The 25,749-nt window shown below is 37.7% G+C and overlaps 1 protein-coding gene and 1 long non-coding RNA gene across 3 annotated transcripts in view; one reads left to right on the forward strand and one right to left on the reverse strand.

Moving 5' to 3' along the window:
- LOC106833608 (arylamine N-acetyltransferase 1) overlaps positions 1-25,749 on the forward strand; it is a 46,260-nt gene that overhangs the window by 7,974 nt on the left and 12,537 nt on the right. Inside the window, exon 2 of one of the 2 annotated variants that reach the window (XR_011498781.1) lies at positions 20,892-21,091. The gene's annotated coding sequence lies outside the window, so the exon portion shown is untranslated. Of the gene's footprint in view, positions 1-20,891; positions 21,092-25,749 lie in introns of those variants that run through there. The other variant, XM_014844895.3, reaches the window with a different exon arrangement.
- LOC139042263 (uncharacterized) overlaps positions 21,098-25,749 on the reverse strand; it is a 57,425-nt gene continuing 52,773 nt past the window's right edge. The window contains exon 7 of the long non-coding RNA XR_011498782.1: positions 21,098-24,132. This is a non-coding gene — a long non-coding RNA (uncharacterized lncRNA). The remainder of the gene's footprint in view (positions 24,133-25,749) is intronic.

Consider the following 25,749-nt stretch of genomic DNA (forward strand, 5'->3'; position numbering starts at 1 on the left):
GGCTTGCAACAAGGAGAGAAGTGCAACACAACGGCTGCCACTTCTATGCACCTCTGTGATCAAAAGAAGCAATCAGTGATCAGAACACCGATCCTCCAATATTTGGACACCAGAAAATTGTGGGCCATTATATTCAAAGTGCTAGGAAAAAATTGTCAACAAAGAATACTATATCTGGCAAAACCATCCTTCAAAAGTGAGGAAAAACTTACATTCTCAGATAAGTAAACGTTTAGGTAGTTTGTTACCACTGTACCTGCCCTATGAGATATGTTAAAGGGACTCCTGTAGGTTGAAATGGAAGAACACTAGGCAGTAACTTGAAGCCGTATCAAGAAATAAGATCTCAGTAAAGGTAAATATGAGGGCAACTATGAAAGTTGCTATTATTGTAACAAAGATATGTAACAATATTTTTTATTTTTGATGTGATTTAAGAACAATCTTTTTTTTAAAGAACATTATGGAGTCACGTCAGTATCATGATGACATATGATATTCCTCCTGTGTCTTCCTCTTTTTTAACAACTAATTAGACATCCAGGGACAAAGTTGTCTCAGTGGAGGCTATGCCAAGGGAACTGAGAGGACTTTTGCTCGCCTGTGAATCTGGAAAGAGACAAACAGACCTGGAAAGGACAGCAGATGTGAGGGAGTCTGTGAGTCTACCCTACTCCTACTCACCACAGTCAGGGAAAACCTGGAGAGTAGAGACACACACAGGCATGAGAGAATTGGTAGAAGTCCAGCCTTCCTGAGGGGAGACTCCAGTAGACCATCAGAGCGGGAAGGATACAAGTTTGGACACAGTGGATAGGGAGGAACTCCACCAGAATGATCCCCCCAAGGGTGACACTGCATGGTGCTAAGCTGTCCAGGGCAGCAGCCTCTCCCATGTAGGAGGCGGAAAGCAGTGAGTGAGTGCCTTGATACTTCAGCTCTGCAGGTCATGGCTGGAAAAAACCATTTATCTCCAGCAGTACCTAGAGTATTGAGGCAGGACCTCCATGACTGGAGAGAGCGAAGGAAAAGGGAAGGAAGAAGATAAGAATATCAAAGAGCATTAAAGGAATGTGGTTCATGATGCCTCAGGACTTCAGCAGGAATACTGTCCACAAGTAGCTGGGGATATCCCACTCAAGGGTCTCCCCACCAGTGACCACAATGACCATAATGCGTCAAGTGCTAAGCCCAGACATCCTCCCACTCTGTGGTCAGATAATTGTGCACAGTCCTAGTGCGGCAACAAGAGCAGTTTTAGTAATCAGAATGGTCTCAGAAAAATAGACCAGGGTCTACATGCAAGGGAGAAACCACAAACTGTAGTTATAGCTTCACCTTCTAGAAAAGAAAAAAAGTTTTCAGCAGCCAGCCTGGTGAGTTGTAAGAGCAAGAGAAAACATATAAAAGGTTAATAATTGTGTCACAAGACGAAAGTAGAAGAGTAGATCAGGCCTACCCATACAAAAAGTAGCAAACTCCTACTAAAGCAACACCAGTGAAGAGTACTCCATCTGAGGACAACCAGTGAAGATTTAAGGAAGTGTCCTGAAAGAGGCAGAATACTGTGACCTAGCTGATAAAGAATTTAAAATAACTGTTTTCAAGAAACCAATAAGCTACAAGAAAACTCAGAAAGATAGTTTAATAATAACAGGGAATAATATATGAACAAAATAAACTCTTTACCAAAGAGAGAGATCTAAAAAAAGAACCAAATAGAAATTCTGGAGCTGAAAAATTCAATCAGTGAGATAAATAGAGGGGATCTGCAGAAGAGTAGAGCAAATGGATGATAGAACAAATGACTTAGAGAATAGGAATTTGGAAACAACTTTGTGAGAGGAGAGCGAAGAAAAAAAAGAATGAAAAAGAGTAAAGAAAGCCTATGTGACACATCACTGTTAAAAGAACAAAAATTAGAATAATTGCAGTGCAGAAAGTAAAGAGAGGGAGAAGGGAGAAGAAAGTTTATTTAAATAAATCATACTGAGAACTTCCCAAACCTGGGAAAAGAATTGTACATCCAAATTCACAAAGTTAATACATCACCCTATTATCTCAATGCAAAAAGATCTTTTCCAAAACACATTAAAATGAAACTGTCAAAAATTCAAAGTTAAAAAAAACTGTCAAAAAACTTAAGAAAGAATGCGAAAAACAGCCTAGGTGAAAAGGACTATAACCTACAAAGTAACCTCCATTAGACTGTCAGTAGATTTCCCAGCAGAAAACTCAGAACAGAAGAGAGTGGAACAACAAACTGTCAAAAGAAGAAAATTGCCAGCCAAAATACTATATCTGAGAAAGTTATCCTTCTGATATGAAAGAGCAGGTAAAGACTTTCCTAAACAAACAAAAACTGAAGGAGGTAATCACCACTAGAGCTGGTCTTCAAAAAATGCTGAAAAGAGTTTTGGAAGCTGAAATTTAAAAAATGTTAATCAGCAACATGAAAACATACAACAAACTAATAAAGGTAAATATGCAGTCAGACTCAAAATTCTAATTCAGGAAAAGGATGGTGCGTTAACTATGATATAGAGTACGAAAAATAATTATACCTGCTATAATGTGATAATGAATACAAATATAAAAAGAGGTAAATAAGGACATCAAAAATATAAATGGAGTGAAGGGGGAAGAGTTGTAGATAATCAAAGTTAAGGTGCTATCAGCTGAAAATTCGCTGTTTTATCTATGAGATCTCTTATGTAAGCCTCATAGTAACCACAAAGCAAAAACCTAGATCAGATGCAAAAAAAGACAAATAGAAGAAACAGAGTATATCATTGTAGAAAGTCATAATTTAAAAAGGTAGGCAGAAACAGAGGGGAAAAGAAACAATGGAAATACAAAAAAAAATTAAGATGGCATTAGTAAGTCCTTACATCTCAGTAGTAACTCTAAATGTAAATGTATTGAATTCATCAATCAAAAGGCATAGGGTGGCTGGATGGATAAAAAATAAGACCCACTATATGCTGCATACAAGAGACTCACTTCACATGTAAGCATACACATAGGATCAAAATAAAGAGATGGAAAAAGATATTTCATGAAAGTAGAAACCAAAAGAAAGAATGCAGAGTAGTTTTACTTACAACACACAGAATAGAATTTAAAAACATTAGCAAAAGACAAAGAAGGTTATTATCTAATGATAAAGGAGTCAATTCATCAAAATGGTATAATAATCATAAATAATATATGTACCTGAGATAGGAGCACCTAAATATATTAAGAGAATACTAAGATCAGAAGGGGAAAACTAGACAAAATTACAACAACAATGGGAGATTTCAATACCCCACCTTCAACAATGGGCAGATCATCCAGACAGAAAACCAACAAGGAAACATTGGACTTGAACCATACATTAAACCAAATAGACCTAAAAGACATTTATAGACCTTTCCATTCAACAGCAGCAGAATACACATCCTTCTCAAGTCCACACAAAACAATTTCCAGACTATACCATGAATAGGAAATAAAACAATTCTTAGCAAATGTAGGAGTATTGGAACCACACCAAGTATCTTTTCTAACCACAATGGTATGAAACCAGAAATGAACAAGAAAAATCTACAAATATGTGGAAATTCAACAGCATACTTCTGAACAACCAATGGGTCAAAGAAAATATTAAAAGGAAAATAAAAAAAAAATCTCAAAACAAATGAAAAACAGATGCACAGCATATCAAAACCTATAGGACATTGCAAAAGTAGTTTTGAGACAGAAGTTTATAGCAATAAATGCATATATTTAAAAAAAGAAAGATCTCAAATAAACTATTTAACTTTATACCTCAAGGAACTAGAAAACGAAGAAAAAACTAAGCCCAAAGTTAGTAGAAAGAGAGAAATAACAAAGATTAAGAGCAGAAGTAAGAGACTAGAAATATAATGAAATGATTGATGAAACTAAGAGCTGATTTTTTAAAAAGATAAACAAAATTGAAAGACTCTTAGCTAAACCAAGAAAAAAAGAGAGAAGACTCAAAGAAATAAAACAAAAAATGAAGGGAGACATTACAACTGATACCACTGAAATACTATGGATCATGAGAAACTACTATGAATAATTATATGCCAACAAACTGAACGACCCAAAAGAAATAGATAAATATCTAGAAACATACAATCTACCAACACTGAATTGTTAAGAAATAGGAAATCTGAACAGACCCGTTTGCTATTAAGAAGACTGAATTAGTAATCAAGTTCTCCAATACAGAATTGTCCAACCAGATTGGCTTCACTGGTGAATTCTGCCATACGCTTAAAGAAGAATTTACAACAATTCTTCGGGAACACTTCCAAACTCATTTTATGAAACCACCATTGCCCTGATACCAAGTCCAGACAAGAACACTATAAGAAAAGAAAATTACAGATCAATATCCCTAATGAACAGAGACACAAAAATCTTCAACAAAATATTAGCCAAATTAATCAATGGTACGTTGAAAAGATCACACACTATGACCAAGTGGAATTTATTCCTGGGATGTAAGGATGGTTCAACACACTCATATCAATAAGTGTGATACTCCACATTAACAAAATGAAGAATAAACTTATGTGATTGTCTGGATAGTTACAGAAAAAGCATTTGACAAAAAAATTAACATCCTTTCCTGATACATATTCCAAAATAGAGTGAGTAGGTAAAATTGACCTCAATATAAAAAAGCCATATATTACAAGCCTACAGCTAACATCATACTCAGTAATAAAAGCAGAAAGTTTTCCCTTTAAGATCAGGAACAAGGCATAGGTGCTGAATATAAATACTCCTATTTGACGTAGCGCTAAAAGTCCTAGCCAGAGGAATTAGGCAAGAAAAAAAAATAAAAGTTATCCAAATTGGAAAAGAAGTAGAATTGTCTTTGTGTGTGGATGTCATAATATTAAATATAGAAAACCCTAGGACTCCACAAAAAAATAGTGTTAGAACTAATAAATGAAACAGTAAGGTTTCAGGATACAGTCAATATACAAAACTTAGTTGCATATCAATTAATGCACTATAAACTAAGAACACAATCCCTTTTACAATAGCAACAAAAAGAATAAAATATTTCAGAATAAACTTAAGGATGGAGATGAAAGATCTCTATGCTAAAAACTATAAAACATTGATGAAGAAACTAAAGAAGATAAAAATAAATGAAAAGATATTTCATGTTCATGGATTGGAATAATTAATATCATTAAAATGTCCATAATACCAAAGTGATCTAAAGATTCAATGCAATGTCTATAAAATTCCAATGGCATTTTCCACAGAAAATGAAAAAACAATCCTAAAATTTGCATGGAACCACAAAAGACCCTGAAAAGACAAAGAAATGTGGAGGAAGAATAAAGACGAAGACTTCAAACTTCCTGATTCAAACTATACTACAAAACTATAATAATCAAAACATTGTGGTAATGGCATAAACATAGACATATAAACCAATGGAGCAGAATTGAGAGCCCAGAGATAAATCCTCACAGATAGAGCATACTACTATATATAAGAAAGGAGGATACTCTTCAATAAATGATGTTGAGAAAACTGTATAACAACAGGCAGAAGAATGAAATTGGACCTCTATCTTACACCTTCCACAAAAATTAACTCAAACTTGATTAAAGAATTGAATATAAGGCTGAAAACGAAAAATCCTAGAAGAAAGTACAGGGAAAAGTTCTTTGACCTAGATCTTGGCATTGTTTTTTGGATACGACACCTAGAGCACAAGCAACAAAGTTAAAAATAACCAAATGAGACCATGTGAAACTAAAAAAACTTCTGCACAGCGAAAGAAACAATCGACAAATAGAAAAGTAACCTATAAAGTGGGAGACAATATTTGAAAATCATCTATATGATAAGAGGTTAGTATCTTAAATATGTAATAAACTCATACAACTCAGTAGCAAAAAAAATTCTACTAAAATATGGGCATTGGAACTGAGCAGACATTTTTACAGAGAAGAGTATAAATGGCCAAAAAGTACATGGAAAGGCATTCAACATCACTAATCATCAGAGAAATGCAAATCAAAACCACAGTGAGATCACCTCACACCTGTTATAATGGATGTTATCAAGAAGACAAAACATACCAAGTGTTGCAAGGGTGTGGAGAAAAGGGAAGCTTTGTACACTGTTAGTGAGAATGCAAAAACCAAAATGCAAATTTGTTCAGTCACTATGAAAAACAGCATGGATATTCCTCAAAACATTAAAAGTAGAGCAAACATATGATTCATCAACCCTACCTCTAGGTTTATTTTCAAAGGAAATGAAACAGGATATTAAAGAGATACATAATAATATTTATTGTAGCATTATTTATAATAGCTGAGATATGGAAACAATGTAAGTGTCCATCAATGGATAAATAGATGAAGAAGATGTGAGAGTGATGTCAGCATCAAGGTGGAGTTATTCCCTTTGTCTCTCCCCTCTAAGTTACAACCAATTGGACAAACATTGGCAAACAGAGGATTCCCTACACAGTACAACAGAATGCATAACAGATCCATACATCTATACATGTTAATGTGGGTGAACTGGACCCCTGGGATGCAGTTGAACTAGAGAAAAAGCCCCTTCCTCCTCCCCCAGCAGCAGCAATCCAGGGTACTGATCCCCACACTGTAGCTCATGCAATTGCAAGGGGTGCAGAAACAGTGGGTGCCATGGCCTGCATAATGGGCATCCTGGCCCATGCAGCTGCAAGTGGAGAGGAAGTGGTAGGCACCATGGCTCACACAATTGCAAGCAGATGCTGTGGTGGCACAAAAAACAGGCACAGCTTGCTCCCTTCCCATTTCCCAGCAGATCCAGCATGCACACCCCCTCCTATTCACCTGGCAGTGGCCAGGTCTTTCCAACAGTGAGGATAGTATACAAAACTCAGATTTTCTTAACTAGGGAGGGTGACCAGCCTGAGTTTTCAAAACACAATGGCTATTGCCAGAGATCAGCGGCTGCACAGCCAGAAGCAACAACAACATCTCCCTGCCTAGTCCCTGCTCCCCTGAGTGGTGCCAGGTGTAACCTGCAGCCAGAGGCTTAAGGAACCACAGCAGAACCAGTGACCAAGCTACCAGTGGTGGCACCCATGACACCAGGTCCACCAGCAGTGGGGGCTGCATGCAAGTCCCCAGGTCCCTGAGCCCCGGCAGCCACAGCAAAACCCATGAACCCAGCACCCCCAGGAGTGGTGCAACCAGCCCCCCAAGACAACCTGGGAGTAGCTGTACAGGTAGTGCATGGGGCAGCAGCATCTGAGCCCATGGAGAGCCAGCAGAGAAAAATGAGGCCCAGGCAATCCCAGAAGCAGCAGAAGTGCTTGCAGCCTGGTGCCCCTAGTGGCAACATCTGAGATTGTAGTGACAATGTAAGCAGAAAACTAGCAAATTCAAAGGCACAAGAAAGGCACTGCTGATGTCTCTAGCAGAGGCAGTGGAAGGTGGAAAGTGCATGCTCTCCAGTACAACCAAGAGCAGCCCAGAACTATACTAACCAAAGCTGTACCCAAATAAGAAAGCTGGTTACTATCACAAATATGCTGGCAGAGGATCAATTCATCAAACACCATGAAGAATTACAGTAACACTACAGAACAGAAAGAGAATGACATGTCTCCAGAAACCAAACTTGAAGTGACAGATTACAATCTAACTGGCAGAGAAATCAAAATAGCTGTCATAAAGAAACTCAGTCAGTTATAAGAAAACTCAGACAGACAGTTCAATGGGCTCAGGATTAAAATTATTGAACAGAAGGAGTACTTCACCAAAGAGATTGAAACTCTAAAAGAAAAGAGAGAGAAATTTTGGAGATGAAGAACACAAATAATGTAAAAAACATTAAAAATAGAGCAGACCATATACAGGAGAGAATTAGTGAGCTTGGATAGTAACCTAGAAATGATTCAGGTGGAAGTGGAGAGAGAACTAAGATTTTTTTAAATGAGGAAATTCTTTGAGAAATGTCCAACTCAATTGGGAAAAGTAACATAAGGTTATAGGTATCCCAGGAAAAGAGAAGGAGAAAGGAGCAGAGAGCTTATTTAAAAAAATAATAGCTGAGAACTTCCCAAACCTGAGGAAGAAACTGGATATACATCAATGCGAAAAGATCTTCTCTAGGCATATAATAGTAAAACTGTCACAAGTCAATGATAAGAAAAAATATTAAGGGTGGCAAAAGAGAATAAAATAACCCACAAAGGAACCCTTATCACACTTTCGGTGGATTCCTGAGCAGAAATCCTAGAGACTAGGAGAGAGTGTAATGATATGTTCAAAATACTGGAAGACAAAAACTATCAGCCAAGAATATTCTACCTAGCAAAGTTATACTTCAGATAGGATGGTGAAAAAAATCTGTTGTTTCCCAGACAAACAAAAGCTGAGAGCATTGATTGTCATTTGACCTGCCTTACAAGATATGTTGAAAGGAGCCCTCCTACCTGAAGCACAAAGGCAAAAGTTTGAGCTTTGAGCAAGGAGATAAATAGACAGAATCAGAAAATTGCATGTCCATATAAAAAGAAGTTGGTAAACACTTAATTATAACAAAGGATAAAGGGAAAGAAAGCAAAAAAACCCATAATCACTTCAATTTGGACACAAACTCGCAATACAAAAAAGGATAATTCATGACAACGAAACCAGAAAAGGGGAAGAGGAAAAGGACAGAAGCTGCATAGGCTAATGGAGATAAGAGGCAATCAGAAAAATGACTATCTCATCTATGAGATCTTTCATACAAACCTTATAGAAACCGTGAAACAAAAAAATCAGACTCACAAAACACTTTTTAAAAAGTGAAAACTGAAGAACATCCCACAAAACCACCGAACTAAAATGGAAGACAGAAATACGAGGAAAAAGAAACCATGGAAATACAGAGCAACCAGAAAACAAAAGATAAAATGGCTGTATTAAGCCCTCACATATCAATAATCACTCTAAATGCAAATGTATTGAATTCACCAATTGAAAGACACAGAGTGGTTGGATGGATTAAAAGACAAGACCCAACAATAGGCTGCGTCCAGAAAACATATCTCAGCTCTAAAGACAAACAGGCTCAGAGTGAACAGACGGAAGATGACACTCCAAGGAAATGTCAAACAAAAGAAAAGAGGGTTTAGTCATACTTATATTACACAAAGAAGACTTCAAGATAAAAGAGACAATGAGAGACAAAGAGGGACGTTATACAATGATGAAAAGGACACTCCACCAAGAAAACACAACACTTATTAATATATATGCACCTAACACAAGAGCACCAAAGTGTACGAAGCAAATATTAACAGATCCTAAGGCAGAAATTGACAGCAACACAATAATAGTAGGGTACCTTAACACTCCCCATATGTCAATGAATAGATCGCCCAGACAGAAAGTCAACAAGGAAACATTGGACATAAACGAAACACTAGACAAGATTGGCTTAATAGATCTATAGAGAACATTCTATCCCAAAACAGCAGAATACACATTCTTCTCCAAGTGCACGTGGAACATTCTCAAGAATACAGCATATGTTGGGAAACAAAGCAAGCCTCAATAAATTTGAGAAGATTGAAATCATATGAAGCATCTTTTCTGACCACAGTAGTATGAAACTAGAAGTCAACTACAAGAAAAAAGCTGGACAAGTCACAAATATGTTCAGACTAAACAATATGCTACTGACAAACTATTGGATCAATAAAGAAATCAACTGAGGAATCAATAAATGCCTGGAGACAAATGAAAACACAACATTCCAGAACTTATGGGAGACAGCAAAAGCGATACTAAGAGGGAATTTTATAACAATACAGGCCTACCTTAGAAACAAGAAAAATCTCAAACAAACTAACTTACATATACCAAAATAACTAGATAAAGAAAAACAAGAAAAGCCCAAAGTCAGTAGAAAGGAGGAGATAATAAAAACCAGAGCAGAAATAAATATATGAATTAGAGAATAAGGAAGCAATAGAAAGGATCAATGAAACTAAGAGCTGGTTCTTTGAAAAAATAAATTAAAAATGACAAACCTTTAGCAGGACTCACTAATAAAAAAGGAGAGAAGACATATATATAAAATCAGAAATGAAAGAGGAGAAATTACAATGGACACCATAGAAATACAAGGGATTATAAGAAAATACTATGAAAAGCTATGTGTCAACAAGTTGGATAACCTAGAAGAAATGGATAAATTCTTAGAATTAAACAGCCTCCCAAAACTTAATCAAGAAGAAATAAAAAATCTGAACAGATTGATCACTAGTAAAGAGATTGAAAAAGTAATCAAAGCTCTCCCAAAACACAAAAGTCCAGGACCAGGCAGCTTCTCTGGTGAATTCTACCAAACATTCAAATAAGATTTAATACCTATCCTTCTCACACTCTTCCAAAAAATTGAAGAGGACAGGACACTTCCTAACTTATTTTATGAGGTCAACATTACCCTGATACCAAACCAGACAAGGGAGACAGCAAAAAGAAAAGTTAAAGGCTAATATCACTGATGAACATAGATGTAAAAATCCTCAACAAAACGTTAGCAAAGAGAATACAAGACTTCAAAAGGATGGTATACTTGGGATTTACTCCCGGTTGCAAGGATGGTTCAACATCCACAGATCAATCAATGTGATACACCACATTAACAAAATGAAGAATAAAAATCACATGATCATCTCAATAGATGCAGAGAAAGCATTTGACAAGTCCAACATTCATTTATGACAAAAACTCTCAAGAAAATGAGTATAGAGGTAAAGTACCTCAACATAATAAAGTCCATATATGACAAACCCACAGCCAAACATCATACTTAAGGAGGCAAAACTGAAAGCTATTTTTCTGGGTACAGGAATAAGACAAGGATGCCCACCCATCACTCTTATTCAACACAGTACTGGAAATTTTAGCCAGAGCAATTAGGCAAGAAAAATAGATAAAAGTATTCAAATTGGAAAAGAAGTGAAATTGTCACTATTAGTGGATGGCATCATTCTATATATAGAAAATGCTAAAGAATCCACCAAAAAAACTGTTAAAAATGATTAACAAATATAGAAATGTTGCAGAGTATAAAATCAACATACAAAAATCAGTTGCATTTCTATACACTGACAATGAACTAATAGAAAGAGAAATCAAGAATATTATTCTATTTATAATTGCAACAAAAAGAATAAAATACCTCAGAAAAAATTTGAACGATGATGTGAAAGACCTATACCCTGAAAACTATAAGACATTGTTGAAAGAAATTGAAGAATACACAAAGAAATGGAAAGCTGTTCCATGTTCCATGATCAGAAGAATAAACATAGTTAAAATGTCCATATTACCTAAAGCAATCGACAGAGTCAATATAATCCCAATCAGAATCCCAATGACACTCCTCACAGAAATAGAACAAAGAATCCTAAAATTTATGTGAAACAACAGAAGACCCCGAATACCTAAAGCAATCCTGAGAAAAAAGAACAATGCTGGAAGCATCACATTCCCTCACTTCAAAATATACTGCAAAGCTATAGTAATCAAATAGGCCAAGCTACTGGCTGAAAAACAGACACACAGATCAATGGGACAGTATTGAAAGTCCAGAAATAATACTACAGATCTATGGACAGCTAATTTCTGACAAAGGAGCCAAGAGCATACGATGAAGAAAGGAAAGTCTCTTCAATAAATGATGATGGGAAAACTGGACAGCCACATGCAAAAGAATGAAAGTAGACTACTACCTTACACCATACATAAAAATTAACTCAAAATGGGTTAAAAACTCAAATCTAAGACCTGAAACCATAAAGCTCCTAGAAGAAAACATTGCAGTACACTCTAACATCGGTCGTAATAGTAGCTTTTTGAATACCATGTCTCCTTAGTCATGGGAAACAAAAGAAAAAATTAACAAATCGGGCTACGTCAAACTTAAAGCTTCTGCACAGCAAAGGAAACCATCAACAAAATGAAAAGACAACATACCAACTGGGAGAAAATATTTGCAAGCTATATATCTGAGAAGAAGTTAATTTCCAAAATATATAAAGAACTCATATAACTCAACAACAACAAAAACGAACAACTCAATCAAAAACTGGGCAGAGGACAGGAACAGATATTTTTCCAAAGAAGATATACAGCTGGCCAACAGGCACACAAAAATAAGTTCAACATCACTGATTATTAGGGAAATACAAATCAAAGCTCCAATGAGATATCACTTCACATCCATTAGAATGGCTATTAAAAAGACAAGAAATTACAAGCGTTGGAGAGAATATGGAGAAAAGGAAACACTCGTACACTGCTGGTGGAAATGCAAACTCGTGCAGCCATTATGGAAAACAGTATGGAGATTTCTCAAAAAATTGAAAATTAGAAATACTATATGATCCAGCTATCCCACTACTGGGTACTTATCCAAAGAACATGAAATCAATAATTCAAAAAGATTTATGCACCCCTATGTTCATCGCAGTATTATTCACAATAACCAAGACAGGAAGTAATACAAGTGACCACCAATGGATAAACAGATAAAGAAGATGTTACATATATATATATATGGTATATAGACGGTAGAATAGTACTCAGACATAAAAAGATAAAATCACGCCGTTTGCAATAACATGGGTGAACACTGAGGGTATTATGCTAAATGAAATATGTCAGACAGAGAAAGACAAATATTGTATGATTTCAATCATACATGGAAGATAAACAAACACATAGATAAGAACACATTGGTGGTTATCAGAGGGGAAGGGGGTCGGAGGGAGGGTGAAAGGGGTAAAAGGGCACGTATGTATGGTGATGGATGGAAATTAGACTTTTGGTGGTGAACAAGATGTAGTCTATACAGAAGTCGAAATATAATGACATATACCTGAAATTTACACAATATTCTAAACCAATGTGACCACAAGAAAATAATTTTTTTAAATGAAAGAAATGTTAGGAGATATTGAAAGCTCCTGAGATATAAAGAATTATAAATTAAATAACAGCTAATGTTTATCAAAGAGGCAGCTTTTTAGTTTTGTTTTCTCTGTTGCTTTTCAATTTCATTGATTCCTCTTACTATGTTTTTGCTTTTGCTTGATGTAGGTTTGTATTGGTCTTCTTCTTCTACTTTTCCAAGATAGAAACTTAAATTATTAATTTTAGATCTTTATTCATTTCTAATTTGTGCACTTAATATCATAAATTTCTAAGCACTGTACATTCCATAAATCTTGATAGGTTGTATTTTCCTTTTCATTTAGTTCAAAATATTTTTTTCGCTTCTCTTGAAATTTCTTCTTTAGCCCATGTGTTATTAGAAGTGTGTTGTTTAATCTCTAAATATTTTAGGATTTTCCAGTTATCATTCTGCTGTTGATTTCTACTTTGCACTATGGTCTGAGAATACACCTTGTTTGATTTCTAGTCTTTTAAATTAATAAAAGTGCATTTTGTGGCCCAGAATGTGGTCTTTCTTGTTGAATGTTCCATGTGAGCTTGAGAAGAATGTATGTTCTGTTATCACTGGGTATATTCTACAAATGCCAATTAGATCCACTTGATTAATTGTGCTCTTCGGTTCAACTATGTCCTTACTGATTTTCTGTCTACTGGATCTGTCAGTTATTGATAGAGGGCAGTTGAAGTCTGCAACTACAATAGTGATTTCTCTATTTTTCCTTGAAGTTCCGTCAGTTTTTGTTTCATATATTTTGATGCTTTTTTCTTAGGCACAAACACATTAAAGATTGTTGTGTCTTCTTGGAGAATTGACCTCTGAAGCAAGATGCAGTATCCTTTTTTATTTCTGATGATTTTCCTTGCTCTGAGCTGCTCTGTCTAATACTAATGCTGCTAGTCCAGCTTTATTTTGATTCATCTTAGCATGGCATATCTCTCTCCATCCCTTTACTGTTTTTGTTTTGTCTTAGCTATTCTAGCACCTATTCATTTACATATAAATTTTAGAATAAACTTGTCTGTATAAAAAATAAAACAAACAAAAATACTTGCTAGATTTTTTATAGTAATCGCCTTGAACCTACATATCAATCTGGAGACAAATGACAACATGATGACTCTCTCAATCCATGAACAAGATATGTCTCTGAATTTATTTAGGTTTTGATTCTTTTTTATCAGTATCTTATAATTTTCAGCATATAGATCCTTAGCATCTTTCATTATCTGTATATCTAATACTTCATTTTCTTTGACATGACTGTAAGCGGTTTTGTGTTTTTAATTTTCAGTTCTGTATGTTCATTATCTGTTAGTATCTAGAAATTGTATTGTGACATATTTGACTCATGTATCATAGTAGTAGTTTCACGGAGTTTTTTGTAGATGCCTAGACAACCATGTCATCTTCAAATAAGGGTAGTTTTACTTCTTCCTTTCCAAACTCTATGCTTTTTCTTTCTTTCTTTTATTGTTGCTGTAGTTAGAATTTCTAGTACAATGTTAACTACAAGTGGCAAGAATGGACATTATTGTCTAATTCTTGATGTTGGGGGAAAGCATTTAGTCTTTCACCATTGTATATGAGGCTGGTTGTAGTTCTTTGTAGACACTCTTTATCATGTTGGTTTGTTTTTGAAGTCTGGCTAATTAGAGGCTCCAGAGTATTGTCAGAGTTTGCAATAATTGGAGAGGAGACAAAAAGAAAGATCTGAGAAGTTTCTGCTCAAGAAATTCTGGAATTACTCTTTATTTTTATTTATTTTAACTCCTAGACAGGGCTTGTCCTAATACAATTCTTCCCAAGACTGGACCATATGCAGCCTTGACTGACTTGGGGTTGCACATATAATCTAACAGTAGATGTTTCAGTAATCTTAAATTTTTTAGACATTTACACTACTTTTATTTCTATAGTCTCTAGTGTTCAGAAAAAAAGGGGGAAATCTTGTTATACCTTGAACATTACATGTGTTCTTTTTGCTCTTTCAAAGCATCTTTTACTTCTCTAGGTTAAGTGTTCCTCTACATACTTTCCACCAGTAGAACAAGGCTGTTTAAAATGTTGCTGTTGTTCTCAAGTCTGTCTCTAACCAGACAGGACTCTCCTTTAAATTAGGTCCCAGTGATTCATACCTTCAGAACCTAGTGTACAGTAGTCTCTCAATAAATACTTATTTAATAGGTGATTGCTCCCCTTGGTGCTAAATGGATGTTTAACAGATTCTTTACCTCATAAGCACTTTCATATGTTCCAAAAAGTTTGAGATGTATTTTAATATACCTGACCTGGATTGAACTTGAACTTTATACACCTTAATGGGAAACCACAAAATTATATTTGGTATACATAAGCTTCAGCTAGTGAACTTGTTAAAAATGCTGATCTAATTCTAACTCACTAGTTTTACGTGATTCCCAGATATCTAAATTTCTAATAAGAATGCTAGGTGATAATGGCACCGGTGGTTCTGGATCACACTTTGAGTAACATAAGCTAAGAATTCAGGAGATTGCGCTTTATAGAAAAGCAAAAACATTTTAATCACAGTGATTTGGTAGCAATACAGTCCTGGAACATACTTTAAAGCCACTATAGTTATTCTTTACTATCCCTGTTGTATATGCTCCATGAACTGGCCACAGGATACCAGGTATCCAAAAAAAGTGTTCCTTGCTCTCATATAAGTAGAGGCAATACAAGTGTCTCAAGCAATGGAAAACCCTGTGCCAGGTGCTACCAATGCTTAGGCAAGAGATATTTTTACCCTTGGGGGAGAGGAGACCATATTAGTTTCTGTAGTTTGATATGCATTGTTACTTCCCATCCCCTTACTTTTAATCTATATGTATCTTTATATTTAAAATAGGTTTCTTGTAGACAACATACAGTTGGGTCTTGGTTTCTTATCCACTCTTTTATCTCAATCTTTTAGTTACTGAATTGATACCATTCACAGTTAAATGATTATTGACATGGTTGTATTAAAATCTATCATATTTTTAACTGTTTTCTGTTTGATGCAATTTTACTTTTTTATTTTCCTCTCTTTCTTCCTTCTCTACTTTTAATAAAACATTTTATATGATTTCATTGTCTTCCCTTTCCTAGCATATCAATTATAGGTATTTTTAAAAATGTTTTGACTAGTTGCCCTAGGATTTGCAGCATACATTCACAATTAATCTGTGTCCACTTTCAAATAACCCTCTAATGCTTCATAGAGAATGCAAGTACTGTATCACTGAGTGTTCCAAATTCTTCCTCAGATCCCTCATAACATTTTTGTGTCATTCATTTCACTTATCCATGAGCAATAATTACACAATACATTATTGCTATTATTCTTTTGAACAAATTATTATCTGTAAAGAAAATTAAAAATAAGAAAACTAAAAGGCTTTTTTAGCCTTCCTCTATTTTTTCTCTAATACTCTTATTTCTTTATGTATATCTTAGTTTCTGACCTATATAATTTTCCTTCTCTCTGAAGAACTTCTAATATCTCTGCAAGGCAGATCTACTGATGACAAATATCCTCAATTTCTGTTTGTCTGGGAACATCTTTATTTCTCCTTCATTTTGAAGGATAGTTTGGCTGGAAACAGAATTCTAGATTGGTGGGTTTATTCTTTCAATACTTTAAATATTTCACTCCAGTTCTTGCCTGCATGCATTCTGAAAAGAAGTCCAGTATAATTCTTCTTATAGTTCCTCTATATGGAAGGTGGGTTTTTTTTCCCCTCTAGCTACTTTCAAGATCTTCTATTTGTCTCTGGTTTCTTGCAGTTTTAACATGGCATGTCTAGGTGTCGATTTTTGGATATTTCTCCTGTGTGATGCTATCTGAGATTCCTGTTCTGTGGTTTAGTGTATATCATTAATTTTGGAAAGTAAATATTCAGCCATTATTACTTCAAATATTTCTTCTTATCCTTTCTCTCTTTCTTCTCCTTCTGATATTTCATTACATGATGTTACACCTTTTATAATTATCCCACAGTTCATGAATATTCTTTTGTTTGTGTATTTTCTTTGCATTTTAGTTTGGGAAGCTTCTATTGACAAATATTCAGGCAACATTAAATATTCCTTTGGCCATGTTCAGCCTACTGGTGAGCCCATCAAAGGCATTGTTTATTTCTGTTCCAGTATTTTTTATTTCTAGCATTCCCTTTGATTCTTTCTTGGAGTTTTAATTTGTATGCTTACAATACCCATCTATTCTTGCATGTTGTCTACTTTTCCATTAGAGAGTTTAGCATATTAATCAGGGTTATTTTAAATTCTCACTCTGATAACTCCAAAATCTATACCATATCTGACTCTTATTTTCATCCTTGGTTTCTTCAGAATTGTTGTTTTTTTTTTTTTTTTTTTTTGTATATTAATGTGCCTTGTAATTTTATGTTGGAAGCTAGACATCATGTTTTGGGTAGTAAGAACTGAGGTCTGTAGGCCTTTAGTGTGAGGGTTTATGTTTATCTTGGTAGGAGTTGAACTATGTTTACTGTTTTCTGTAGCTATACATGTCCAACACTTCAGTTTCCTTTACTGTCCTTGTTTTTCTCTCCCCTCTTGTCTCTGTGATTGCCTAGAAATTCTTCATTAAATAGAATCTGAAACTGGTAGTTTTTCAGCTGTAATTCATTATTATATGCAGTAGAACAATTGATTTGGTGATAAGGTATGGTGAGTAAAGAAGATTTCTGTAGTCCCACTATTAGTCTCAAACTTAAAGTAAGCCTGGGCTGTTTCTCAAGATGTGACCTTCAAAAGTGCTTCCCAACTTTTTCCCCCTTAGATGAGCCAGGAATGCTAGAGAGGGTTGGAGTTGGCTATTTCCTTTACATCGCTGACTACACTCTTACAAAGTAATTTCCCAGGGCCCGCCCCCTGGCCCAGTGCTTAAGTTCGCGTGTTCTGCTTTGGTGGCCCAAGGTTTCGCTGGTTCAGATCCTGGGTGTGGACATGGCACCACTCATCAGGCCATGCAACTATCTACTGGGGAGGGGCGGAGATTTGGGGAGAAAAAGCAAAAAAAAAAAAGAGAGAGAGAGATTGGCAAGTTGTCAGCTCAGGTGCCAATCTTTAAAACAAAAGAAGATTGGCAACAGATGTTAGCTCAGGTGCCAATCTTTTAAAAAAAAAAAAGTAATTTCCCTTGAGGGAAGGAGGAGAAGAGAATGCTCTGGGCTTACTTCAAAATAACTACGTTTTCGTCCTTCTATCAGAAGCAGAAGGAGATTTTTCTCTGGTCTTCCTAGTGAGAACTGGTGGAGATCCTGGAGGTAAAATTCACAAGAGTAGGGAGGCCTCCCTGAGGCTATGCCCCCGGAGTTTTTCACTCTTAACCGAGTCTCCAGGAATTCATCAATTTAAAGTTTTGAAGTATTTCTTCCTAGCAACACTGGCTTCAACTACGGGCTTCCAATCCTTGGCTTTGGCTCCCGGTGATCTGCGATTCTACATATGCACCTATCTGTTTCTCCTTTTCAAGGCAGCGGTTTGCCTCGTGACCTAGATACTCTGAAGGATCTATTTAATTTTCAGGACTTACTGACTTTCAGTGAGAATGGGAAAGTTGACTTCCTAACTTTTACATGTTGGAACAGAAGCCAGAAGTCTTGAAAACCAAATTTTCAAAAAAGATTTATTCAACAAAAAAAATCTTCAGTTAGAGGCCAGTTTTTTCCATGGATTCCATCATTAAGAGGGAAAGTTTCAATTCAATCTCCCTATCTTTGCAAAACTAAAGGTTTCTTTTTTTTCTTTAGCAACAAAATAAAAAAATGATTTAGCATGCTGTAATATTTGAAATGAAACAATTTAGCACATATTAGATTCTTTATAAAGTGCTAATTCTACTACTTTAAGTATATATTTTTTTAAAGTGGTACACTTACAACTTTTCCAACTTGCATATATTGGAATCAAGAGGTATCTTCATACTACCATTATTACTAGCCCTAGTCCACCTCTGTATCTCTGTTCCTTCTATGGTGAAGAGAGTGCCCAGTGACAGTTCAAGTATTTCCCAGTTCTGCTCTCCTTAAATATGAGAAGGCTAGGGAATAATTAGATCCTTAAATTTTGGATAGACACTCTGCTGGACACTGGAGGAAGTTCTCAAGCCCAAGATATCCCAGCCCTATAACCTCAGATGTTTCTGCCCTTGGACGTCAGGATCCATGACTCCGGTGTTAATCTCCCTCAGCTACAAGCCTCCTGATCTCAGATTCCTATGACAGTTATTGCTGGAGATCCTCCAGGGCCTCTATTACTTTGGCTAGAATGATAAAAGTAATCTCAGAATTATAAATTTGCCATATGGCTAATTTTAGGGGTCAAATTTCCAAGAATCAAGAGGACAATAGTCCTACTCCATTGAATAATACCTCTCCTGCACTTTGTGCCAAAATGATCAAACCACAAACCTGAATTCTGGGATCATATCCTTCCCCTGCAATATTTTTACAGCAAGATCTGCTCTGCAATCCATCCTTCCTCTCTGCGGTGTTCTGGCTTCTATGGCAGGAGGAGTGCTTCCTCAACACTTTGCCATTTAATTGACAAATGGGAAACCTGAAGGGTCAATAGGAGTATGAAGAGTTGCTCAAACTCACTAGTAATCAGAGAAGTACAAATTAAAACAACACTGAGGTATCACCTCAGACACACAGGATCAGCAGACATTTGAAGGTTGCTAAGAGAAAGTGTCAAACAAGATGTGTAGAAAACAGGAAGCTTTCTACAGAAGAAGACAGTAATGCTCAGCAAAATTATGTACACATTTGCCCTGTCCCTCAGCACATTCCATCCCCAATGTGGATCCACGTAAAGGTCTCAGGTCCATCTATATGGCACATGTGGGAAAGTCTTCAACACAGTAGTGTTTGTAGCAACCAGGAGTTGGAGGCAACCTAAGTGTCCTTCACCAGTGGTACTGACAGGTTAAGTGGTCTTAGGTTTGTTTCCTCTAAACTAGACCCTGAGATGAGGATTTGCATTCAAATAGCTTATTTGAGAGATGATTTAAGGAAGCACCAGTATGGGAGTGGGAGAGTGAGACAAAGGCAGCTTGAGAGTCAGTAAAGAGTACATTATTGGCAGGTTACCTCTGTGGACAAAGGGAGCATAATCCCACGGGAGAACACTGGGAGGCAGTGTTGTCCATGCCCAGAGTAATCTCACCAGAGTGGGTAGGACACGAGGTATTTATCCTCCAACTCCCATATTGCTGGGCTGAGATGTAGCCCCAGGGCATTAAATTGCAGGTCCATCTATCCTGTCCAAGCACAGGCCAAGAGAAAGCCTTCCCAAGTTTGTGCAGTAGGACATCAAGGGCACTAGAACTGTTAGTGCCAAAGGGAGAGCACAAGGCAACAATTGTGTCATGCAGACAGGTTCTAAAATATAGTGCAGAGGAAAATGCATAAGAAACAGCAAGAGCTATAGACCAGTATCATTAACATAAATTAACAACACAAGCAGAAACAAAACCACATTACATATGTCACACTCATACCATATACGTGGACACATTACAGACACATGACACAGTGCCTTTGGGTGGAGTGGTAAATGGAACTGAAGATGGGGGTCAAAGGAAAAAAATAGAAACTGAGGGGGCTCAGAAATTGATGAATAAAGGGTGTCATAATCTGGGGAGAGTGATTTGAAGCATCCATCTTTATCAGCTTCCTCTCAGTTAATGGGTCTGCTTTTCCTGGACCCCCTCAAAACCCTCACCTCTCACATTCCACACAAGACGTCTAGATTCAAGCTCCCTAAGAGCAGGAACTGTGTCCAGTACAAGGTCATACACCTCCACGGCCTATGGCTGGACTCCTCTGATAATGCAGCTCTCCGCTCTTTTTCAGTGAATAGATTTGAATAAGAGGTGCACAAGGACAACCAAGGCCCCATGACTACATTTCCCAGAGATCCCCGGGTGATTAAAGCTCCACTCCTCCGGGGGTGGAGCTGTGTGGGAAGCCAGTGAGGACACTTCCTGTGCTGCCCTGGAGGTGGAAGGACTGCAGTCAGCCTGGTTCCTGGTTGCGGGCCCTGGTGGAACTTGGTGAGTGACTTGTTTATGCTTTGAACTTGGACTAAATCCTATCTCAAATGTGGGTCCAGGAGACTAGATACTACACCAAGGCCAAATTTCAAGTCCCAAGGCGGTTCAGAATGTTTGGCTGATACTTACTTTGAATCCTTGCGCTGAAACTACTGTACAGCAGAATGCTGAAGATAACAGCCCTGTGATTCCAAATGTCTGGGTGAGAGTCACAGCCACACCACATCCCAGCTGTGAGACTTGGGCAGGTCACTCAGTGTCTCTAAGAGCCAGTGCTTCTGTCAGTAAACGGAGCTATAAGAGAGCTTCCTTAAAAGGGTGGTTGTGAGGATTGAAGAGGGTATAAAAGATAGCTGATGTGTCTATGTGTGTTTCAGGGAGCAGGATTTCCCTCTTGGATAATTGAAACAGTGTGTCCACCTCCTCTGTCCCCATCTGAGTGTGTCCCAATGGGCCCAGTTAGTCCTGCAGGCAACAAGTTCATAACAATTCCCACTCCTCCTGCACTAGCTGATCAGAAATTCTCTAATGACCTCAAATGTTCAGGGGGACTGGGTTACATCATCTGCTGTGTTTAAGGGAGTTCCCAGGGCGGGTCTCATCGTGCAGGAAGGAGGCATAGTGGGGAAGATCTCCAGGAGCCACAAATGACAGAAGTAAGCTCCTTCACTGTCAGGCAGACTGAGGACTCCACTCTCAGAGCACAGATGTGCAGAATTCCATAGAAGAGAGAGGCCTGCGAGGAAGACAGCCACAGGAGCAAGGGGCCTGCATGCTCTCGCTGTGGACGTTGCTCCTGTGCCCCGTATGATGCCCACAATGGCACGCCTGTTGGCTCTTTTTTGATTAACTGCTGTTTCCCTCCCCAGGGTCCTCATTTTAGTTTCTCAGTCACAAAACGGCTGACCCCACCCTCTCTCTCACAGGGAAGTTGTTAACTGTCTGTTAGCTGCACCCCGCCCAGAGGCTTATTTTGTTTGCCCTTTCTGGGTTTAAAAACCCAGAGGCAACTTTAAAAATGGACAGATTTCACTCGCAAGTCTGAGCTTCAGCTTCTCCTGAGGAGGGAACAAAGCCCACTCAGCACTTCCTGCTGCCAGGGCTCCTCCGCTGGCTTAGCTGTGACTGCTGCTTCCTTGGGGGGCTTTTGGGGTCTGCTCCATGAGCCCTCAGTGCACCAAGCACTGTTGAAGGACGGTCTGGGGGCATAGCTTGCCTGGCGACGTCTCCTTTTCCATCCAGAAAATTGCTGGGCCGGCCGTTGCCCCTGGGAGTGGGCTGGGATGTAGTGTCCTTGCAGTTTCCACAAAGCCAAGAGAAAAAGGGAGGGAAGGAAGTGGGGAGGGAAGAAAGAGGGAAGGTGGGGAGAGAAGGGGAAGGATAGGGAGAGGAAAAGAAAATAAAAACACACAGAAAGAAAAGCCACTAAGAAGTTCTCATTAAAATTCTTCTATCCAACTCAGCAGTTCTATTCTGAGTTTTGTACTCAAGAGACTGGAAAGCAGATACTGAAGAAAGTACTTGAACGTGAATGTTCAGAGCAGCACTATTCACAATAGCCAAAGGTGGGAACAACCCAAATGCCTGTCGAGGAATGAGGAGATCAACAACAAGGGTGGATCCATATCCTGGAATATTATTCAGTCGCAGAAAGGAATGAAGTATTAACACAGGTTACAATATAGATGCACCTTGAAAATGTGCCAAATGAAAGGAGCTAGCCACAAGGGGCCACATACTATATGATTACGTTTCTATGAATTATCCAGAATAGTTAAATCCATAGAGACAGAAAGTAGAGTGGTGGTTGCCAGGGGCTGGAGGAAATGGGGAGTAACTGTTTAAAGGGTATGGGGTTTTATTCTGGGGTCATGAGATATTTCGGAACTAGATAGAAGTAAGTGGTGGTTGTAAAAAATGGTGAATGTACTAAATGACACTTAAATGTTCACTTTGAAATGGTTAATTTGGGGCCAGCCCCATGGCCGAGCGGTTAAGTTCACATGCTCCACTTTGGCAGTCTGGGGTTCACCAATTCGGATCTTGGGCACAGACCTACCCACCACTCATCAAGCCATGCTGAGGCAGCATCCCACATAGAAGAACTAGAAGGACTTACAACTAGGATATAAAACTATGTGCTGGGGCTTCGGAGAGAAGAAAAAAAAAGAGGAAGATTGGCAACAGATGTTAACTCAGGGCCAATCTTCCTCACCAAAGTAATAATAATAATAATAATAATAATACCTTTAAAAATGGTTAATTTTATGTTATTTGAATTTCACATCAATTTTTGAAAAGATCTATTCAGTAATACAAGGAATCCTCATGGTAGAGGTTGAAGATTCTACCTCAGTCCAAAGTGTATTTGTGCTGCTTGTAGCCTTGAGCATGAGGGCAGCATCTTATTCCCTCCCCGGGGTCCTCAATCTAGTTCCTCAAGCACAAAACAGTGGACTCCACTCTTCCCTCAAAAGGAAGCTTCTAACTGTGTCAACCTTCAAAAACAGAAACGCGTTTAAGAGGCAAATGTTTATTTGGGATAAAAGAATTGCAATTTGGGGAGCACAGAGTCAGGTAGAAACCCAAATAGTATCCCAGTTACACAGTGAAAGAGGAGGATTTTTATGGGGAAAGGACAGGGGTAATTACATGAAAAGAAGAGAGAAAAGACAAAAACTCTTGTATAGCTGTTCATAGTCTAGGTTGTTCTTCAGCTGTACACAGCTGCTTTGCCGATTCTGTCCAGAAAGGGAGTCAGGGAGTGAGCAGGGAAAGAGTGTTTTGGTTTTAACTCCACATATGCTGGGTTTAATGTGGGGGAACCAATATCAGGGTTGGTATCAATTCCCCCCTATTTTATGTTAATCTCTCATTCTTGATGGATTTGGGGCGGCATCTGATCTAGCTACTTCCTGCTGAATTGGGGCATAGGTTGTTTCATCTCATTGAACCAGTCTTTTAATAAGGTGCTGATGCTGGTAGGCTCCCAAAGTTAGGCCTGTATCAGGTAAGTAGCCAGAGATTTAATAAGAGTTTTTCTAGAGAAATGAAAAGAGAAAAATAAGGTTAATGGTTGGAGCAAATTATAAACCAGTTCTTTTTTTTATTTTTATTTTTTTTTAAGATTGGCACCTGGGCTAACAACTGTTGCCAATCTTTTTTTTTCCTGCTTTATCTCCCCAACCCCCCCCCCCCCATACAAAGCTGTATATCTTAGTTGCAGGTCCTTCTAGTTGTGGGATGTGGGACGCCGCCTCAACCTGGCCTGACGAATGGTGCCATGTCCGCACCCAGGATCCGAGCCCTGGGCCACCGCAGCAGAGCACATGAACTTAACCACCCTGCCATGGAGCCGGCCCCTATAAGCCAGTTCTTGAGCCAGGGGGCAGCCACTCAAGATTCCTAGAAGTCAGGGTCAAAGCATCTTTTTCAGTTTGAAATATCTCTGATGGTGTCATCGGGCACTCAGGTAGCTTTCTGAGTGGCTTACACAGCAGCAGGCGTGAATCTCTCTTAAGTTTACATCAAGTCCTCCAGCTTTAGTTTGCAAGGTTTCAGGGGGAAAAAAAAAGGCAGGTTTAGTTTTCAGTGACTCCAAATGCAAATGATGGGGAAAAACCTGAAAATGTTAATTTGGAGGTTTGTAGCCAGATATTTCAGGAGACTAAAACAATTCAGGATCCAGTCCAGTTAACAGGTGTAACAAAAAATCTTAAAGACAATTGACAGAACCAAAATCTAATATCCACAAATGTGTATTATAGTTTTTATTGAAACATAATCTTTCTCTCTAAAATCACCCTCAATTTCACTGGACGTAGCCAAGTTAAGACTAACTTGTTTGTAAAGTAAGTCTAGTTTTAATAAATTTGGCATAATTATTTACATAAGTACAGCAAGAATAGTAATTGATTATATAGGCTCTTTCAAATCTGCTTTGCTGGAACCACATAAGGAATCTCTGGTTTAACTTCAAAGGCCTCTCATGGCCAGGAAAGCCAGACCAAGAACTTGTCATCAGATTCTGCCTTCTGTACCTACTGATTTGGATGAATCCCTCTCTTCGTGAGGTTCCCCAAAATACTGAGGTTCCTTGTACCTGCCAGGGGGGCGACATCCTTTGCTCAACCTTACCGGGTCACTGGAAACCCATAAGAATGGTACCAGGCCAATATTTTGAAGTGAGTTTATTCCAGAATGTCAACCTTTGTTCCTCAAAAGTTGCCTAGTCATATCCGAGTCTGTATGTTTTTCTCAAATATGACATTCTAGTCAAAGCCTAGGTAATATAACTAGTGTTTACAATTGTGTCCTGTTATAAGAAGAACAAATTCTTATTGGACTTATGCAAAAAACCATATTGCCATGAGAATAAGAATACTTACTTATCAGGAGTTTTTACATTTTTCTAGGGCTCAGATAGGGAGAAAAAGGTAAATGCCTTAATTTTGTCTGTAAATTGCTATAAATACAGTTCCTTAAGAGAATAAAGTTTTCTTAAAACTGGAAAAAACAAAACATCAAAAATCAGCAATATCTCAATGAAAAAGCCATAAAAATTATAATCATCCCTATTGGTTTATTCAGTCCTGTGTAATTGGTTCTCGATCTTAATCTTAGCAGTTTCATGAAGTCGTCAGTTTTTCTGTTAGAGT

This window comes from Equus asinus, chromosome 27, assembly GCF_041296235.1.
Source record: "Equus asinus isolate D_3611 breed Donkey chromosome 27, EquAss-T2T_v2, whole genome shotgun sequence".
NCBI classification, from domain to species: domain Eukaryota; kingdom Metazoa; phylum Chordata; class Mammalia; order Perissodactyla; family Equidae; genus Equus; species Equus asinus.